This window comes from Sciurus vulgaris (assembly GCF_902686455.1).
Source record: "Sciurus vulgaris genome assembly, chromosome: 14".
Taxonomy (NCBI): Eukaryota; Metazoa; Chordata; class Mammalia; order Rodentia; family Sciuridae; genus Sciurus; species Sciurus vulgaris.
Window position 1 is genome coordinate 30,071,294 of NC_136475.1, and position 19,267 is coordinate 30,090,560.

The following is a 19,267-nucleotide window of genomic DNA, read 5'->3' on the forward strand; positions in this document are numbered from 1 at the left end:
CATGCTTATGAGCAGCTGCATCCCAAAAGAACATCTCCAAGCAAGGAAGCTCCCCATCACAGAAAGACCCAGCTTGATAACACCATCCCTCTGCAGAGTCTGTGGTGTTCCTCTGCGGGATATAACCACCCAACTTCCTGCTAGCTATGTGGCCCAGGTAGAAACCTGAGAGCACACCTTGCCTGCAGGTTCCCACCTAGAAACCAGATAGTGGGGCTTTTAACCTCTACCTCAAAAAGGAACCTATATTTATGCTGTACACATTAAAGAAAGTTTTTTAAAAACTTGTAGTGAACAATTTTTTTTTTTCATGGTACTGGGATTGAACCAAGGACTTCATGCTTTTGAGGCAAGTACTCTACCAAATGAGATAAACTCCCAACCCCAGCAATTTTTATTTTATGAATTTCATGTAGTGTTAAAATATATATATGTATAAATATATATGTATATTAAAATTCCATATCAATTTCAACAAAAAAGAAAAAGAAAAAAATACCCCAGTCTTCGACAAGGTGAATTTACATTTCTGAAAGAATACTGAATTAACTTTTGCTTACCTTTTGCAAAGGGACTTTAAAAGCAATCAATCAAGTCTCAGCCATCCTGTCGAACTGAGAGATAGTCTTTCCACCTAGGAGATACATTCTTTGTTAGTCAAACTGTATGTTAGCCTTGTCTCCATGCACAGAATAAAGGCTGCTGGAAAATCACAGTTTCCGCTGACACAGCATGTCCCTTCTCTCTGGTTTGCATTCTGCTACTTAACTTATTCATCCCTGTCTGGTAACAATTCCTTCTTCTCATCTCCCCATCTTGAAAACAGATCAAAGGCAACAGGACAAAGGTCTCCAGAAATCAGTAACATCTAAAATGAGATGGCAGAACTACTGTATCCTTCACAAAACCTAACCTCAGTACCAAATACTAAAGTGTTATTAATACAAAATAGTGTAATACTTTGAATTCAATTCTTTAAACATGATTTTTTTTAGTGTTCATACAACTGATAGCATCAAATTTAATCGGTAGAGAATTAAAGCTTATTTTTGAACAGAAAACTCTTCAAATAGAAAGGGACGGTGAATTTCACTTAAAAAGACTAGGACTCAACCCTGAAAAGTATTATTTGAGCTCACTTCTGTAGGATGAGTTAGAAGTAAGTATGGTGAATTCAATGTATCTCAAGCACAGAAAGTCAAGAGCTGTAAGAAGTGGGGCTGGAGAAGCAGAGAGGATCCCACACCACACAGGGCCTCACAGACCATGTAAGGAGATTGTTTTTATTCTTAAAATAATGCTTTACACTGATGTCTATGAGTTACCTTCCAATTCCATTTCAATTTCAACATGGTTTGGATGCTGAGGCTAACTAAACCCTTGAGCCCCTCACCACTGAGCTATACACCCACCTTTTTTTTTTTTTTTTTTAAAAAGACCAGGTCTCCCTAAACTGCTGAGCCTGGATCGGAACTTGTGATCTTCCTGCCTTAAGGCTCCCATATATTGACTCCATTTACCTCATTATTTCCCTTTCTATTTTCCCCTGCCCCTACCCCTTTTCTTAAAATGGTGTCCAACAGGCTTCTCTTCCTGAAAGTCTGCTTCCTGCTGGCGCGTTTAGCCACCCAATTAGGGATCAACACCCCACCCTGGACCCTATCCTACCTACAGGCAAATGCCTCGCTGGCAATATGCAGATAGCATAGTTAGTTCCCTTCCGAGACTGTATATAAGGCAACAAACTTTTCTAACAAAAAATCCCCCTCTCCTGGCAGCAAGTCTCCGTTCTTTCATTGGTGCCGAAACCCAGGACAGGGTCCCCTTCTACATTGAAGGCCCCTGTTCCCTTTCGACGTCTGGAGACCTCCTGCCCACGTCCGCCCTTTCAGACGCTGGCTCCCGTACTCACCACTGGCCATCACCTAGGTAAGCCCCCATGCAAGCGTCAACCCCATTCGAGCTATAGTGGGACTCTTGACCGTGCTCGTCCGGCAAAGTCCTGAAAGTCCTGACGCTCCTCTGGGGAGGGGGGGGACCGCACCCCACCACGATCTTTATGGTCTCGGTGGACCCTCCGATGGCTATTCTCATCTGCTTTGGGGTGTGAGTCTATGATAGGTGAAGACTTTCATTTTCTCCCGTTCTCTCCTTTCACTCTTCCCTTCCCTTCTCGTCCTAACTAGAAAATCCTAGTACTAGGTTCCCTGTGGCCCCAGCACTTCTCCTCTGGCTCTCAGCCAAAAGGATCTGGTGTACGGGTGACGACCCCTACCCACTTCCTTTTCCTGACTCCCTACTAAGAGTCAACACTGTCGTGGGGATCTTTAGAGGACGCTCCTTAGATTTCCCCCCCACCGTTTCCTGCCCGGGATTTTTCCCCTCTTCCTCTGTCCTCCTCCTCACTCTCCCCTCTCCCCCCTCTCAATACGGGAGCTTCTTCATCTCTTCCGGACACCTCACCCTTCAAATGCCTCCTCCAGAACCTCGCTTCACTCTCCCTCACAGCGGACATTAAGCCCAAACTTTTGATCAAATTTTCCACTCAAGATTGGCCTACCTATCCCTTAGATAATGGAAGCCATTGGCCCCCAGTGGGCTCCTTGGACCCAAATTTAATTCGGGACCTTTTCAACTATTGCCAGCGACTGAAAAAGTGGAGGGAGATTCCCTATGTTGAGGCTTTTAACCCGCTTAGACAACACCCCAGACTCTGCTTCTCCTGCCCCCCTACTCAGGTTCTCCTTGCCTGCAAAGCACCCTCTGCCGCCGCCCCTCGCCCCGCTCCCTGCCCCTCTGACCCTTCCGCGTCTTTTGATCCAGTGGACATGAACCCCGCCCTACAGACTTCCCCCTTCGGATCCCGCTTCCCCTCCTCCCCCTTCTGCCCTGCAGCCACAGCCCCACCCCTCAGGGACTCCCCCTCCTTCTGACTCTTTCAGTCCCCCGTTACTCGATCCAGGGGACCTCCTCCTGACCCCTTACCGTGGCCCTCCTCCGCGAAGTGGCCGGAGCTGAAGGTGTGATTAGGGTTCATGTGCCCTTTTCCTTGGCCAATCTAACCAATTAGAAAAAAGACTAGGCTCCTTCACCACCGATCCTACTACCTACATCAAGGAATTCCAATGGGTGCTCCAAGCATATAGCCTAACACACCATGATATCTTCATGCTCCTAGCCAACACTCTTCTCCCGAGGAGTTCCACAGGGTCTGGGACGCTGCCCAAACCCATGCCAATGATACCCACCCTATAGATCCCAACCACCCACCCGGCCCACATGCAGTCCCTGAACAAGACCCAAATTGGGATTACAATATAGCTCAAGGAATCCAGGCCCGAGACTGCTTTGCCTCTTGTCTGGTAGTAGGTCTTAAAAAGGCTGCCCACAAAATTGTTAATTTTCAAAAGATTCAGGAAATAATTCAGAGGAAGGAGGAGACTCCATCCACGTTTTTGAATAGGCTGACCCAAGCCCTCCTGCAGTATACCAATTTAGACCCCACCTCAGATGATGGCTGGCATGTCCTTCTGACGTATTTTTTGGCCCAATCCTACCCCGACATTAAAGCTAAATTAAAAAAGCTGGAGCAAGACCCCACCACCCTGCAAACTGAGATTTTATCAGTGGCTTTCAAAGTCTTCCATAACTGGGAGGAGGAAAAGGAACACCGGAAACAGAGGGCTGATCAAGCCAACTTTCAAATGTTGGCCCAGATCATGAAACCCTCCCCTGGGCATTCTATTTCATCTAACCCCAAGCCTCCACTGGGGGCCTGCTTAAAATGTGGCAAGGAAGGACATTGGTCAAAGTCTTGCCCCTCTTCTAGGCAACCCACCACGCCGTGTCCAAAATGCCAAAAGAGAGGACATTGGGGCTCTGATTGCCCACTCACCCGAAGGGGTGGATGGTCAAACAACCCTCAGTCACCCAAAACGTGGCAACCATCTGTGGTAGGACTGGCTGAAGAGGATTGACGGGGCCCTGGGTCCTTCCCGACCATGCCTATAACTAAACAGGAAACCAGGGTAACCATAACTGTGGACAGTTGCCCCATTTCCTTCCTCCTGGACACTGGAGCCACTTTTTCGGTCTTGAGGGAGTTTCAGGGCCCCACCAAACCCAGCATCTCTCCTATAGTCGGGGTAGGAGGAAAACAAATCTTTCCCCAAAGGACCTCCCCCTTAACTTGTTATATCCAAGATGCCCACCTCCCTTTCTCCCACTCCTTTTTAGTCATGCCCCAATGTCCTATTCTGCTATTAGGGAGGGATATCCTCTCCCTACTGAATGTTTCAATCACCATGCCCCCCTCCCTCTCACCCACAACCTCCTGCCTTCTGGCTCTTATTTTGGAGGATCACAATTCTAGGGGTCACAATTCTATACCGGAGACCCCCCTTGCCATTTTAACACACCCTGTTAACGACACGGTATGGGACATCACCAGTCCTTCCGCTGCCCATTGCCCACCAATATCCATAAGGCTGAAGGATCCCTCTAAATTTGTACATCCGGCCCAATACCCCCTGAGTACCACCGCCCTCCTCCGGCTTCAACCTATCATTGAGGACCTTTATCAAAAAGAATATCTCCACCATACGCACTCACCCTTCAACACCCCCATCCTAGCAGTCAAAAAGGCAAATGGAATGTATCACCTAGTTCAAGACCTCCGCATGATCAACACTGCTGTTGTTCCCATTCATCCCTTAGTCCCTAACCCTTATCCTTTGTTATCCCAGGTCCCAGCTTCCTCTACGCACTTTTCGGTCTTAGATCTGAAGGATGCCTTTTTTTCCATCCCTCTTGACCCTTCTTCCCAGGACATTTTTGCTTTCACTTGGACTGACCCCCACACGCAACATTCTGAGCAGCTTACTTGAACTGTCTTCCCCCAGGGGTTCCGTGATAGCCCCCACATTTTTGGACAAACCCTAGCCCAGGACCTTAAGGTCTTCCATACATCGCACCCTGAATCTATTCTCCTGCAATATGTAGATGACCTCTTACTCTGCAGCCCCTCCTGGGAACAATCCCAAACAGACACCGCCTCACTCCTCAATTTCCTGGCTGACAGGGGGTATCGTGTATCCCCTTCCAAAGCTCAAATCTCCCTCACAAGTGTGACATATTTAGGCTTTCAATTATCTCCACAGAGGAAGGCAATAACCTTAGACAGGAAACACCTCCTACTTTCCCTTCCTGTCCCAAACACCAAGGCAGAAATCTTGTCCTTCCTGGGACTGGCTGGATATTTTAGAGCCTGGATTCCAAATTTTTCTTTGCTAGCTCGACCCCTCTATGAATTGGCGAGGGGGAAACCCGGAGAACCTCTATCCTCCTCACCCCATCGCCCCTTCCTCAGGCTCCGACAGACCCTAGTCGAAGCGCCAGCACTTCACCTCCCTGACCTCACCAGACCCTTTTCTCTCTATGTCCATGAAAATGGTGGACAAGCTTTAGGGGTCTTATGACAAACCTACGGCCCCTCCTTTGCCCCAGTGGCATACTTATCCAAACAGCTAGATCCCACTGTACAGGGATGGGCCCCTGCTTGAGAGCCCTATCAGCTGGGCACTTATTGCAGAAGGAAGCCTATAAACTAACGTTTGGGGCACCACTCACCATCCTTTCACCCCATCACCTTAAGGACTTACGCACCTATAAAGCCCTTCAATCCCTGCCACCATCTAGAATCTTAGCTCTTCTATCTTCTTTCCTAGAAAATCCTACTATCTCCTTTCTCCCTTGTCCACCCTTAAACCCTGCCACTCTACTCCCAATACCATATTCCCACAACACACCACTTCACAAATGCCTGGAAGCCCTCCAAAACTTCATACCCTGTCACTCTTCCATTTCTGAAGGCCCCCTTCCACATGCCGACCTCACCTGGTTTATGGATGGATCCTCTTTCCAGGAGGACCAAATGCACTATGCAGGTTATGCAGTAGTCTCCCTCGAATCAATCATAGAAGCCCAACCATTACTGGAGGGAACCACCAACCAGCAGGCTGAACTCATAGCCACTACCCGGGCCTGTACCCTCGCTGAAGGGAAAATTCTTAACCTATACACAGACTCTAAATATGTTTTCCATATCCTCCTGTCCCATGCGGCCATATGGAAAGAACAGGGTTACTCAATACAAAGGAAATAATGTAACAAATTCAGCATTAATTACCAAACTGCTCCAGGCTTCTCAGTTGTCTCAAGGGTTAGGGGTCACCCACTGCAAAGCCCATCAGAAAGATAATTCCCCAATAACCCAGGGTTACCGCAAGGCAGATCTTGCCGCACAAGCAGCAGCTGTTGCAACGGGCCCCCTGAACCCTGGGCTCACCTGTGACTCTCTTCTTCCCATCCTGACACCCGAATTGGAGACCTCCCAAAACACCCCACAAGCAGGCCCTCACTCCCCTCCTCCCGATGATAAACGCCCCCTTTTTCACTTCCCCTTCATGACTTGTTCCACTCAAACCCCCAAACACTCTCCCACTTCTTGCAAACCTTCTTTCCACTAACCCCATCAGACAAAGCCCTATTACAAAACCTTTCCCTTACTTGCACCATTTGCCAGCGCACCAATTCCAACACCCCCCTCAAACCCAAACCCTATCTTTCTCATCAGGCTAGGGGAATTACCCCCGCGGCTGACTGGCAAATTGACTTCACTAATATGCCTCCTGTTCGGCGTTTTAAGTATCTCCTGGTCTTTGTTGATACTTTCTCGGGTTGGGTGGAGGCGTTCCCAACATCTAACAAAAAGGCCTCCACTGTAGCCTCCACCCTCCTTTCCCAGATCATCCCGAGGTTTGGGATGCCTACATCCATCCAGTCAGATAATGGTCCAGAATTCACTGCTCAAATAATACAGAGAGTATCTCAATCACTCTCCCTCCCCTGGCACCTACATTGTCCCTATCGGCCACAGGCATCAGGAAAGGTGGAGAGAGCCAATAGAACTTTAAAGGACATTTTAACTAAACTATCTCTGGAATTACACCTTGATTGGACCTGTCTCCTGCCCTTTGCTCTGCTTAGGGTCAGGGCACTCCCAAAGAAACCCACAAACCTTTCCCATTGGAAATCATGTTCAGTAGGCCCCTCCTACCTCCTGGTACTACAGCTACCCTGGGACCTATACCACCTACTATAGCTTTACCTTTACTCTCTCACCTCTGGGCTGAATTATGGAGATACCAGGACTGGCTACTTCCAGATCCATCTGCCTTACAGAACAATCTATTGCTGCACCCAGGCCAGTTGGTTTTCTATAATCCTCCTGAACCCAGGGCTTCTCTGACTCCAAAATGGGAAGGACCATATCCTGTAATTTTGTGTACCCCAACTGCTGCAAAACTCTCAATGTCTGATAACTGCCTTACCCCTTGGATTCATATTTCCAGGTTGAAACCAGCAGAACTTGCCAACACCGCCTCTGCCTCCACCCCAGAGTCCTCTACTCCTTCATATACCTGCATCCCTTCTACCTCTAACCCCCTATGCCTCCGCATCTCACGTACACCCATTACTCTCTCCTACTGAACATGATTCCTCCACTCCATAAACCCTTTCCACCTCTCAAACCCCTTCCACCTATCATTCTGTCACTACTTCCCTGTGCCTTATAGCTTATAACCCCAACCCTTCTCCGGCTACCATGTACAAATTCACTGTTCAGGAAAAGTACATCTCAGCCTTTGGGGTCTCAATCGTTCGCACGGTTACTGAGAGCTCCTGCTTTATCCACAACTGCTCCACCATCTCCCTTGATATCTCCTGTCCCCAATGCATACTTCTTAATCCTGCCAATGCTGCGAACCCTTTCATCTGCCTTCCCAAAGACCAAAAGGCTGACTACTGCCATCGCTGGGAAGATATTTATGGGGGATGCCCCTACTGGACTTGTAACATTTACTACTCAAATGGGAAACAGGGACAAAATAAGTTCCCCACTTTTAGACTTAAATTTCGTAGACATGTCCGGCCCGGCACACCCGCAGCTTCCGCAAATATGTAGGGTGGATACCCCCCAGAGAGCTATGTTTATACCATTCACATTAACAATCCCAGAGATTCCTTTTGGAATGATCTCATCAATATTGCGGTCTTGCACAAGATTATGCTTCCAAACCCACGGGATTTATGTCCCTCACTCGCTCCCTGGTGACCTCCCCAAAAGCCAAAACCAAGGTTATTGAGTATGTCCAGAAATCGGAGACACAACTTAACAAACTCATTGATGAAGCTGGTACGAATAAAGCTGCCCCTCTTACCTGGCTCACCCTGCTACATCAGACCTTATACCTCCTAAATCTTTTGAACTCAACTACCATCTCCATCCCCACCTTGCAATGCTTTCTTTGTGCATCCCTAGCTCGTCCCCTCCTTGCAGCAGTGCCACTCATGGCGGACAACTCCACTCCCTCCACTTACAACTTTCCCTCCTCTGGTCAACCTGTGTTCATCCCTCATCTCCCTCTCCAAGAGACTTTCCTCTCAAACGACACCTCCTTCCCTTCATCTGCCTGTCCTTGTCCGGCACCTCTTCCCCCTCCCTCTGCGCCACTACCTACCCTATACCAACAACACCCAAATTTGTTCAACCTGGGCACTTCCTCTGGTGCAAAGGCTCTGTTCTCCCCCACTGCCAATGGTACTGGTACTGCTTCCTAGTCACAGTAATCCCTCAGCTCTCCTTATACTACGCCTCTGAACTTCAACGGCTCCTGTCTCACCCTCGCGTCTGTCAGGCTATTTTCCTGCCGGTTCTTATTGGCCTCACCCTCACAACTTCAGTAGCGGAAATGGATCTCTCAGGAGGAGCATTGGGTCACTCCCTTTGGGCATCCAGAAACCTCCAAGAGAAACTGCAATTGGCTCTGGACACCACGGCGGAGTCCTTAAGTTCACTCCAGTGGCAAGTACCCTCCATTGCTCAGAGGTTACATAACAGACGGGCTATTGACCTCCTCACCGCAGAAAAGGGAGGAACTTGCCTCTTTCTGAAGGAAGAATGTTGCTACTACATTAATGAATCTGGCCTTATCAAGCAGAATATTGTTAAACTACAGGATCTCTCTGTTCAACTAACGAAGTCACCCACTGCTAGTCCTTTATCAGACTTCTTCTCATCACCCTTCCTTACCTATGTCTTCCCATTTTTAGGGCCCTTCCTCAGACTTCTCTCCTGCTCCTTCCTGCCCTGTATCATAAGGTTCCTTCAAGGCCAGCTCCAAAAATCACTAATCAAACTTTCAACGAGCTTCTCTTAAAGGAATATCACCCCCTCCCTTCTGAAGATGTCTCCAGCTCCGGCTTCAACCCTCTCCATCTATAATCAGTGGAAGTACTTCCTGATGGAACTCCATGCGGACGCCTGGCTCATACCTCCTGTACGCTCCCACCTAGACTGGTCCGAGGCAATACAAATGCTACTCCTACAACGGACGTTCCCTAACCTGACACCCGACGCCCTCGCATGCTTCGCAGCCCTTTTCTTGGAAATATGCAGTCAACTCTTACTCCCTACCCCACACGTCGCCCCCACACAGCAGGAAGCAGCCAGAAACTGCTGAACCCCCTCATAAAAAAACAAAAAGGGAGGAATATTGACTCCATTTACCTCATTATTTCCCTTCCTATTTTTCCCCTGCCCCTACCCTTTTTCTTAAAATGGCATCCAACAGGCTTCTCTTCCTGAAAGTCTGCTTTTCGCCGGCGCCTTTAGCCACCCAATTACGTATCAACACCCCCACCCTGGGCCCTATCCGACCTATAGGCAAATGCCTCGCTGTCAATATGCAGCTAGCAGAGTTAGCTCCCTTCTGAGACTGTATATAAGGCAACAAACTTTTCTAATAAAAAATCCCCCTCTCCTGGCAACAAGTCTCCGTTCATTCTTTCACAAGTACCTGGGATTACAGCCATGCACCACTATGCCGGGCTGTCAATTGTTCATAATGACCTACTTAAAAGATTTGTGCAAAGAACACACTGAGAAGAAGTAAAGAATAGATGTAGGGACAAGACTGCACTCAGCTGCAACAGGTCAGGCAAGACCTGCGTAGGATGCTGAAGGAGACGAGTTGGCAGATTCAAAAGATATTCAGGAGATAAAATCAAAAGGACTCAATGAAGTTTGGAAGGGAGGAGAGGAAGATTTCGAGGAGTAAACGGTTCCACTGCACATAGGCACACAGCCTCAAAACTGACCATCTGGGCATGTACAGGAAGGTCTCAGGGGCCACCCGTTAGGAAGCACCTGTGTGCCTTCCGTGATTCCTGCCAAGGACGCAAACCTACTTTTCATGAAAGGTCTCAGGCAGGTACTGAGGGATTCATTCGAATTTAAATCTTGTTACTCATATTTTCTGTGCCAAACAATAACACGACCTGAGAAATTCAAGGGCACGTTCCATCTGGACGATTAAGGAGCGTCTCCAACACCATGGCCCGCCTCAAAGGCATACCTGACCCCCCGAGGAGAAAGGGACACAGCCTCACTTAGAAAAGGGTGGGGCGGATCACAGAACACTGCACTCCATTCCTTTCAACTTCTGCTGGAAGCGCGGCGAGGGTCATAGGCTTTAACCCCGGGCAGACGGGCCAAGCTCGCTGCGGCGACAGGGCGAGGCTGAGACCACAAGACCTGGAGCCCACCCAGAAGCTACGAGGCGGAAGGGCCAACCCAGCAGCAGGGCATATCACCTTTCCGGGATGCGGTTTCCGCCCTTCCTCTTTGCTGAGGGACGTCCAGAACAGTCGCGTCCCCGGCCCCAGCCACTGCGGACAGGATGCCATTGGCTCAGTGGGCCCGAGATGCCGCCCACCCAATGCCAAGCGGGTCAAGGCCATCACTCTGGAGTCCTTGGTGCCTGAACTAGATGCTGGGATGAAACGCGGTGGTCAGGTACCCATGGAGGGCGGGCCGGCCGCCACTGCGCCTGCGCCACCTCCCATCGTGCTGGGACACGCCCACTTGCTGTGTTCCTCGACTTACACACGGGGCTCTGGCGCCCACAGCGCCCTCTTTAGCCGGAGGCCTGTAGCACAGGTCTGTGAGTTCCAGTGAGCGCTCGTGAATTCAAATCTGCTGGCCCTGGAATAAAGAGTTAGGTCCCACTGCACCCAGTTCAGTATGTGTTCTTCGAGATGTTTCCAAGTGTTTACATTTACATTTTGTATATCTTTTATGGATACTTACTTTCACATACATGTATACCTTCTTCCTACACAGCAGCAGCACACCATACGATTTCTACACTGTCTCTAGAATACTGATTTTTCTCAGTTTATAAGTGTATCCATCCAAGTTTTTAATGACCATAGCGTATTGAATGCATTGTAAGTAACATAACTAAAAGTATCATCATTTGCTTAACCAGTCCCATGTTGATGGTCCTCTAGTTGTTTTCACGATTTTGGTTTGTGTTTTGGGCTTCTCTTACCATGCAATGAACTATACCTACACATATACAAAACTATATCTAAATTTCTAGAAAGAGAATTTCTGGAATGAAGGATACACACAAAGTTTTAAAAGATACTGCCTAATTGAACTCTAAAAATGTTATAAACCTCTACTCACATTCCTGGCCAGATGTTTACACGGTTCCTATCACATGACAGGTATGCTAAAAGTAGATAACACTTGGATATGTTTTAGCAAATACCAAAACAAAAACAAAAGTGAGAGACATGAGAGTGGAGTTCACTTGTAATATCTTCACATACTTATTATCACTCATCGGGACTGTACCCATTAGGAAAAATCTCAATTCAGCTACAAGTAGAAGAGCAAAGAACAGTGTGTCTGAAGACAGGAGTACTGACTTCCAGATTAAACTGTAAATAATTATGATTATAATAGTTCTTCAAAATAATTTCTACTTCTCTGTTTCTAATTTTAAAAGCACACTATATGCACTGTTATTAATCTTCACAACAATTTTTATTTGCAAACTACAATTTGGCACATTCAAACATGACAGTAAATTATAAAATACTCTTTTGGAACAGAGGAAAACATATCTGAGAGGTATATGATGGCTAGAAGGCATAAATGATCCATCTGTTTATAAACATGACAAAATATAAAATGTGACATAAATTTCTCCAAAACTAGAATAACTATGTTGGTCTTGCACTTTAAGTTTTCAAAAAGACACAAGTACGGCAAGAACAAAATCAGTTATAGTTGCCAGGAGAAAATCCAGACCTAGAGTTTCCAGAAAAGTATGGGAAGTGGCAAAGGGTAGTCCTTTAGAGAGGAGTGGTTCCAATAAGAGGTAAAAGAATGTCTTCACAAATTCATAGTGCACAGGAATGGGGGATAGAGACAGGAGAAAGGGATATTAGGAGGAACAGTTAAGTAGTTGACACTAATAAAATGTGACAGTACCTGGTAGTGCTAGGTATCATATAGAGACTTGAGGGTTTCCAGTCTTAATAAAACCCAAATGAGAATATGGAGAGAACATGGAAAGATGTCAGGAATAGATAATATGGGTAGGTTACAGCAAGATGAGTCCCAGTCATCCTGATCAGTACTAATTGCTGGGATTAGGTTGTCTCTGGGACAATACCCTCAATATAATAACTGAGGGTTTAGGTCAGGGAAGGACTTGATGCCACATCGCACAGTGTTGGACCAAATCTCTTTAGGTACACTCTTCCACATTTAAGACTTGGTTTAGAGGCTAAGGTGAGGTTTACTGCAAACTAGAGTGGATAGAATTACAAAGGGCAAATAGTTATCATGCCTGGAGACCAGGAAAGGTAAACAGCATTTGTCTAATTATAACTGAATATTCGACCTTAATAATTCAGTATGGAAAAATTACATTGCCATCAAAAATGATCTTACCACATGCTATGAATTTTGATGTGGAATGTCCCTAAAGGCCCATGTGGCAAACCTTCCCCTCCAGTTTGGTACTATTGGGAAATTGTGGAAACTTTAGGAGGCGGGGCCTAAATAGGGCACAATGTTGCTATCTCTACACTCCCAGCTATTTGGGAGGTTGAAGCAGTATGATCTCAAGTTTCACACCAACCTGAGCACCTCAGTGAGACCCAGTCACAAAATAAGATTTTAGAGGAGGGGCTGGTGATAACTCACAGAGTGATGTTGGGTTCACTAAGCAGTACTCTTTAAAAAAGGGTGGGGAGGGTCTAGTAGGAGATCTTCTTATTATTGAGGGCATGGGCTTGGCGGGGACAATGAAATCCAACACCTCCTCTTCTCCTCTGTCCTCTCTCTGCCTTTCTCATCCAGGTCATGAGGTAGGCAGCTTGTTCCACCATGTTCTCCTGGCAATGATGCTCTACCTTGCCACAGCCCAAAAGCAGGAGGGCCAACTGACTATGACTTGAAATCTCCACAGTTGTGAACCAAAATAAACATCTCATCTTTATCAGATGATTATCTTAAGGGTTAGTTACAGTAAGGGAAACCCAACTAATACACCACATTCCACACAACTTTACACCTACCACCTTAACCTGTAGTAGTTATGGATTTACTTCATCACTATGAGAATATAAGGAATGATATGACTTGATGATACTTAGTTATTAGGCTTACATTACATACCAACATTACAGAAGTAAGTTATCCGAGATATGAAATGAAGATAAAAAGCAAACAAAAACCTTGAAAAACTTTACATAATCCAAGCTTTTATTACACTGCCAAACCTTCCATGATTTCTTCTCATATAAGAATGATCCCACACACAACTACTAAAAATACCATATATCATAATAAGCACTGGAATACTGGAACAGATAGGCCTATAAATGAAATATTCAACTTCATTTGTGAACTTTACACATGAGTTATTTATCCTACATATGAGCTTGTCTTGACATCTTGACATCTTGACATCTCGAATCGCACAGTATCTACTCACTGCCTCTAGGAAGTTCCTAGACAAATCAATCCAGGCATTTTAAAAGCTTACCGCCAAGGAAAATGATTAAATCCACAGATTTACTCCCCCAAACCAGCTCAGTCCACATGTAAACATATGTACATGTATATATGTGTGTGTGTGTGTGTGTGTGTGTGTATGTATATAAAATTAGCAAATAATTCCTGACTTGCTTTATCACAGTTATAAGAGAAGTTACTGAAACAGATTCTCTCCATGGGATCAAACCAAAAGCAACCAAGATCAAGGTGGGCTGAACACCAACAGACCTGATCCTTGGTTGTGCGGTGTAACTTACCATACAATGCTTTTTCCATATGCCTTTCGTCAATTTTCTCCACAAATCCATTAGCTCAGGTTAATTCCTGAGGCTTCAACACAAACGGTCATCAATAGAAAAACATGCAATGTGTCTTACAATGTTGGATTCCTTTAAAATATGAAAAAGAAAAAAATGAGTTAAAAATCCAGAGCCTTTAAGAGCTCTTCACAGTCTGCAAACACCCTAATAAAGAACAAAAATGAGATAACATGACAAAAAACAAGATAAGCAAATTATATGTAAGAGTTTTATCTTCATTGTACAAAACTGAAGGCAGTTTCTGGACTTTCTAGCTAGTTACATTATATATCTACCTACATATGTGTATGTACTGAGCCAGGTGCAGTGGCACATGCCTGAAAACCCAACACCTCAGGAAGGTGAGGAAGGAGGATCAGAAGTCAGAGGACAGCCTCAACAACATAGAAAGACTCTATGAAATTAGCGAACTGACTCAATATAAAACATAAAGGGGCTGGGAAGTGACTCAATGGTAATGAGTCTCTGGTTTAACATCCCAGGATGCCAGCACCAAAAAATTGAATTGTCTGTTTTATTAATACAAAATGAAATCAAAGTGTGTTGACTTGTTTCTAACCAAAAAAAAAAAAAAAAAAAAAAAACAAACAAAACAAAACAAATCCACGTAATTTTCTTTTGTCTGCTGTCACTTTCCCTATATTCTACTAACATTCTCTTCTAACTATTCTCCTGGCCTTTCACCCAAGCATGGCAGACAAGGAATGTGAGAGGCCCAGGATTCTATAATGGCTGTTTGCAAGGGGGAGGAAGATCCAGTAACCACTACACTGGATTCACTTACATAAGAAGAGAAAGAAAGAATCCTCAGTGCCACTCACATATGAAGGAGTCTGAAGCAGGATGTCTACATTACCCAAGGAGCCATCCATGGCATATCATGTAAAACCCAAGTCCATAAGAATGACATTTGACAGTGAACTGGGTCTTCCACCTCTCCACTGTTTGATTCTCAAGTTCAGAATGCATTTTCAAAGAATCAGGTCACAAAATATAAGACCCCTGCTCTGAAAGTCAAAAGAAAGTACTATCTAGGAGTATAAGAATGCAAAATCAAGGCTTGTCCATGAAACAATGTCTACAATGAAGAGGGGTGGGAGGAGAAGAGCAAGAAAGTTACAAGTCCCACCTGCGCAGCCCAGCCCAACCGAGGAAAGTAGGATTCAAGAAAACCTAAAGAAAAACTGGAACCTCCTCATTCCCTACAGGGTGCACTCAAAGAACTTCACCCTACTCTTAAGTTATGAAAAAACTCTTTAGGGCTGAGGTTGTGGCTCAGTGGTAGAGTGCTCACCTGGTACGTGTGAGGCACTGGGTTTGTCCTCACACCACATAAAAATAAATGAATAAAAGTTTTGCATACAACTACAACTGGAGTACAGAATAAAACTTTTAAAACCTTTTCTTTCATCCTTGGAAGCTGCAGTAAGTTTACTAAGCAGATCAATATCTGTGGTTCCAGAATAACTAGAATTGCTCTCTTTCTTCCATCCCCAGGGATATTAACTGTACACTAATATATAATTATGTGCCCACTATTACCTATTATAATGTGAAATATAATACTTAACATATAATAATTTTTAATGAACATTTATAAGGAGCACTGAGCTGATCCTCCTAATACAAGCACCAGGGAAGATGGCCCTATCTTACCCCTCTTGCAGGATTTCACCTCCCCAGAGCTCAGCCATTTAGATTCAATGATAAGTGTCCTGTCACTTTCTCCACCCAATCAACTTTCTTGTCAGTGTCTTCACCCAATCCCACCTTCAGGTTGAGAATCTGATCTCCCTATTGGCTACCTCATACCTTTAAACTGCCTTTATGGTGACATCATTCTCCCACCAAACCTACTGCCACCGAATAGAATCTTAGGGATTCCATGGAGTTGTAAACAAATTTGGATCATCACAAGTGAACAGTGACAGGTGACCAGTCATCAGTGACCAGTAGTAAGTGGCCAGTGGCCAGTGACCAGTGAACTCCATACTGGGAAACATGCATTCTCTAGCCTCAGTCACCCAGACATCCTCTGGGGTGGTCTCCTCATCCTTTGTATCTGCAATTGATGTCACCTCTTCTCTGACAATGTCAGGTAAGGAAAGAAACTTTTTAAAGTTTTTCATTAGACTTTTTGCTGCCTCAGTGTACTATTGGAGTCCAATTAGCTTAGAGTAATAGGGAAAAGAATGGAAGAAGAAATCTGGAGACCTAATTTGAGTTTTCACGTGGACATATACTAGGTATGGGAGGGATGATCATTTACTCTCTCGCAAAATCTGTTTCCTCATCTGAACTAGGAGGATAATAGACTGACTGTGCACTGGTCCCTTTGTTTTCTAATATTAAGTCTTAAGGGGATGTTTACAGAGAATGAAATTGGATTTGGTGAGTGCCTTTGTTTCAACCAAAAGAGAAAAGTCCAACACAGAGAAGAAAACTTACAGTGTGTACCTAGAGGTTTCAGCTGGAACAGTGTCCCTCCACTAATATTTCCACTTCAGTATTTCGAATTTAGTGCTATTCAAAAAGGACATTCACATACTTTGGAGTTTTCTGTAAAATAGGTGAAAAGAGAACTAGGGAGAGGGGAGGGAGAGGATAGGGCTGCAATGAGGTAGATATTCCTGGGGAAGTAAGTTTGGGACTGTTGAAGCATAGGGCAATAGGAACGTGGTGGGGCAAGAAAATATCAAAATAAGGGAGAAGAAAATGTGAGAATAAAAGAGATGAAAAGCATGGAGATCTTCTCAAGAAAAAAGAGGATGTTTGGGATGGAATGTGCAAAAGAAACAAAGATTTTAAATCAACGCAGAGAGTATACAGGGAAATCGTCCCAGCACAGGACAACTGAGGCTGGTTGAGAGAATGCCTAGATTCATGGACTAGCAAGGAAACTAAGGGTAGAATTAGGGTATCATTGGGGAAAGCAGTGTGTCAGAAAAGTCAACTTTGGTTGTTTGGAGTTTTTCTATGACCTCTTTGAACACAGATGACCTAGACAGTTTGAACATGAACATTTTAAAAGTATGTTTTAGAAATAATTCTTCCTCTACACATCATAATGAAAGAGGTTGCAGACAGGGCTGGGGAAACAGCATTTTCCATGTCCTATTCTACTCTGCTTTTAAAACTATGTGGATTTGTAAACATATGATATTCCCTCACCTGCATCAGAAGGATGCGTTCAATTGTGTCATAAGTAGTTTTTATGCAGAAGCTGTTTTTAATCTTGCTTTTAAATACTTTTTAGTTGTTGGTGGACCTTCATTTTATTTATTAATTGATTGATTGATTTATATGTGGGGCTGAGAATTGAACCCAGTGCCTCACACATGCTAGGCAAGAACTCTACCACTGAGCCACAACCCCAGTCTTGCTCTTAATCTTTACAATAGTTTTCCCTTCTTTAACAGAGTACATACAAAGTGTCATTAACAAGTTCTAAACCTTAGAAGCAAAAGAAAGACCTACATAAGAATAAAATTCAAGCTCCACATCTCTAATTCCACGTATATCTAAAATACTATTGTAAATTATCTTGGGTTTTCTACATTTCAAAGAATTGTTTGGATGGGGGATATAATCAGTCTCAGAGTGCATGCTTAGCAAGTGGGAAGCCCTCGGTTCAATACCCTGCACCAGGAAACATCATAAACATTTTTTAATTGTATGATTATATTCTAGTGGTGGATGGTTTCATCAGACTTTAGGGCCAATATTTTCCTGTTAAAAATGATTATAAACTAGGTTTTCAGGATAAATATAAGTTTTATGATTATTTTAAGGCTTTTTCTGCTTTCATTGTAACTGAAATGTTTATCGGAATGATTTTAATTGAAATATCTACCGGATGGAATTAATATCTTTTATTTGGTGTGTATAATATTTAGAGGGAGATGAAAAAGCAGACACAAGAAATTTCTTTACACTTCTTATTTTGTGCTCTACCTGTACAAACCTTTCTCCCATTCTTTCTTCCTTCTTCCCTTCCTTCCTTTCTTTCTTTTTTGATTCCAGTGCTGGGGAATGAATTCAGGGTCTTATATGTGCTAAACAAGCATGCTGCCACAAGCTATGTCCTCAGCATTTTCTCCACATTTTGTTTTGTTTCTGAGACAGGATCTTGTTAAATTGCCCAGGCTGGCTTTGAATTCCTGGGTTCCAGCAATTCCAATGCTTCAGCCTCCCGAGTGCTAGCACCACAGGCACACCGGACTGTGCCCAGATTCATGGTGGGATTTTGCTTTGGTTTTTGCTTTTGCATGTGGTGGGAAAGAGGAGGGTTGGTGGGGTTTTGTTTTTCTGCAGCACCAGGGATTGAACCTAGGGACACTTTACCACTAAGCTACATCCTGAATCCTTTTAAAAGTTTATTTTCATAGTCTTGCCAAATTGCCAAGGCCATCCTCTAACTTGTGATCTCCTGCATCAGCCTTCTGAATAGCTGAGGTTGCAGGTGTGTTGGACTGCATGTGGATTCATATTTTTATTTAAATTTGCTGCTTACTATACACTTTTCGTTGATAGTTTCTCTGTCTAGAAGTACTGGTTAGAAATTCATTCAAAATCACCTTCAATTGTGGGCAGTGTTTTAGTTATGAGTAGTCACTAAAATAAACCAGAATCATTCACTTACAATATATTGTATGTATGATAATGGAACTTCAATCATTAGTAAATTTGCTATGCTTTGACGCTTGCTACATATACAAATTTTCATTAGTGACTATGTATTCTTTGTAGCTCTGTGATTTTTTCAGTTTTGCCTTTCTATCATTCCAGAACTTATTATACCTTCCTCCAGGTAAATCTTATATATCACTTTTATTCGTGAATGAATTAAGACTCTCAGTATTATTGTAAATACCTTATAGATGAGGAACCTGAAGCACAGAAAGTGTAAATAACATTTTTTTCCAAGAAGCATTTTCTTTAATAAAACTTATCGTCAGGTATT

At 44.3% G+C, this 19,267-nt stretch overlaps 2 long non-coding RNA genes across 3 annotated transcripts in view; both read right to left on the reverse strand.

Annotated features, from left to right (window-relative positions):
• The window catches only part of LOC306644473, a 178,830-nt gene that overhangs the window by 30,937 nt on the left and 128,626 nt on the right, over nt 1-19,267 (reverse strand). The window lies entirely within an intron of this gene.
• LOC306644476 overlaps nt 1-19,267 on the reverse strand; it is a 117,491-nt gene that overhangs the window by 29,954 nt on the left and 68,270 nt on the right. The window contains exon 4 of one of the 2 annotated variants that reach the window (XR_013759401.1): nt 14,273-14,373. The exons of the other annotated variant lie outside the window; for it this stretch is intronic. This is a non-coding gene — a long non-coding RNA (uncharacterized lncRNA). Of the gene's footprint in view, nt 1-14,272; nt 14,374-19,267 lie in introns of those variants that run through there. 2 annotated transcript variants of the gene reach the window in all.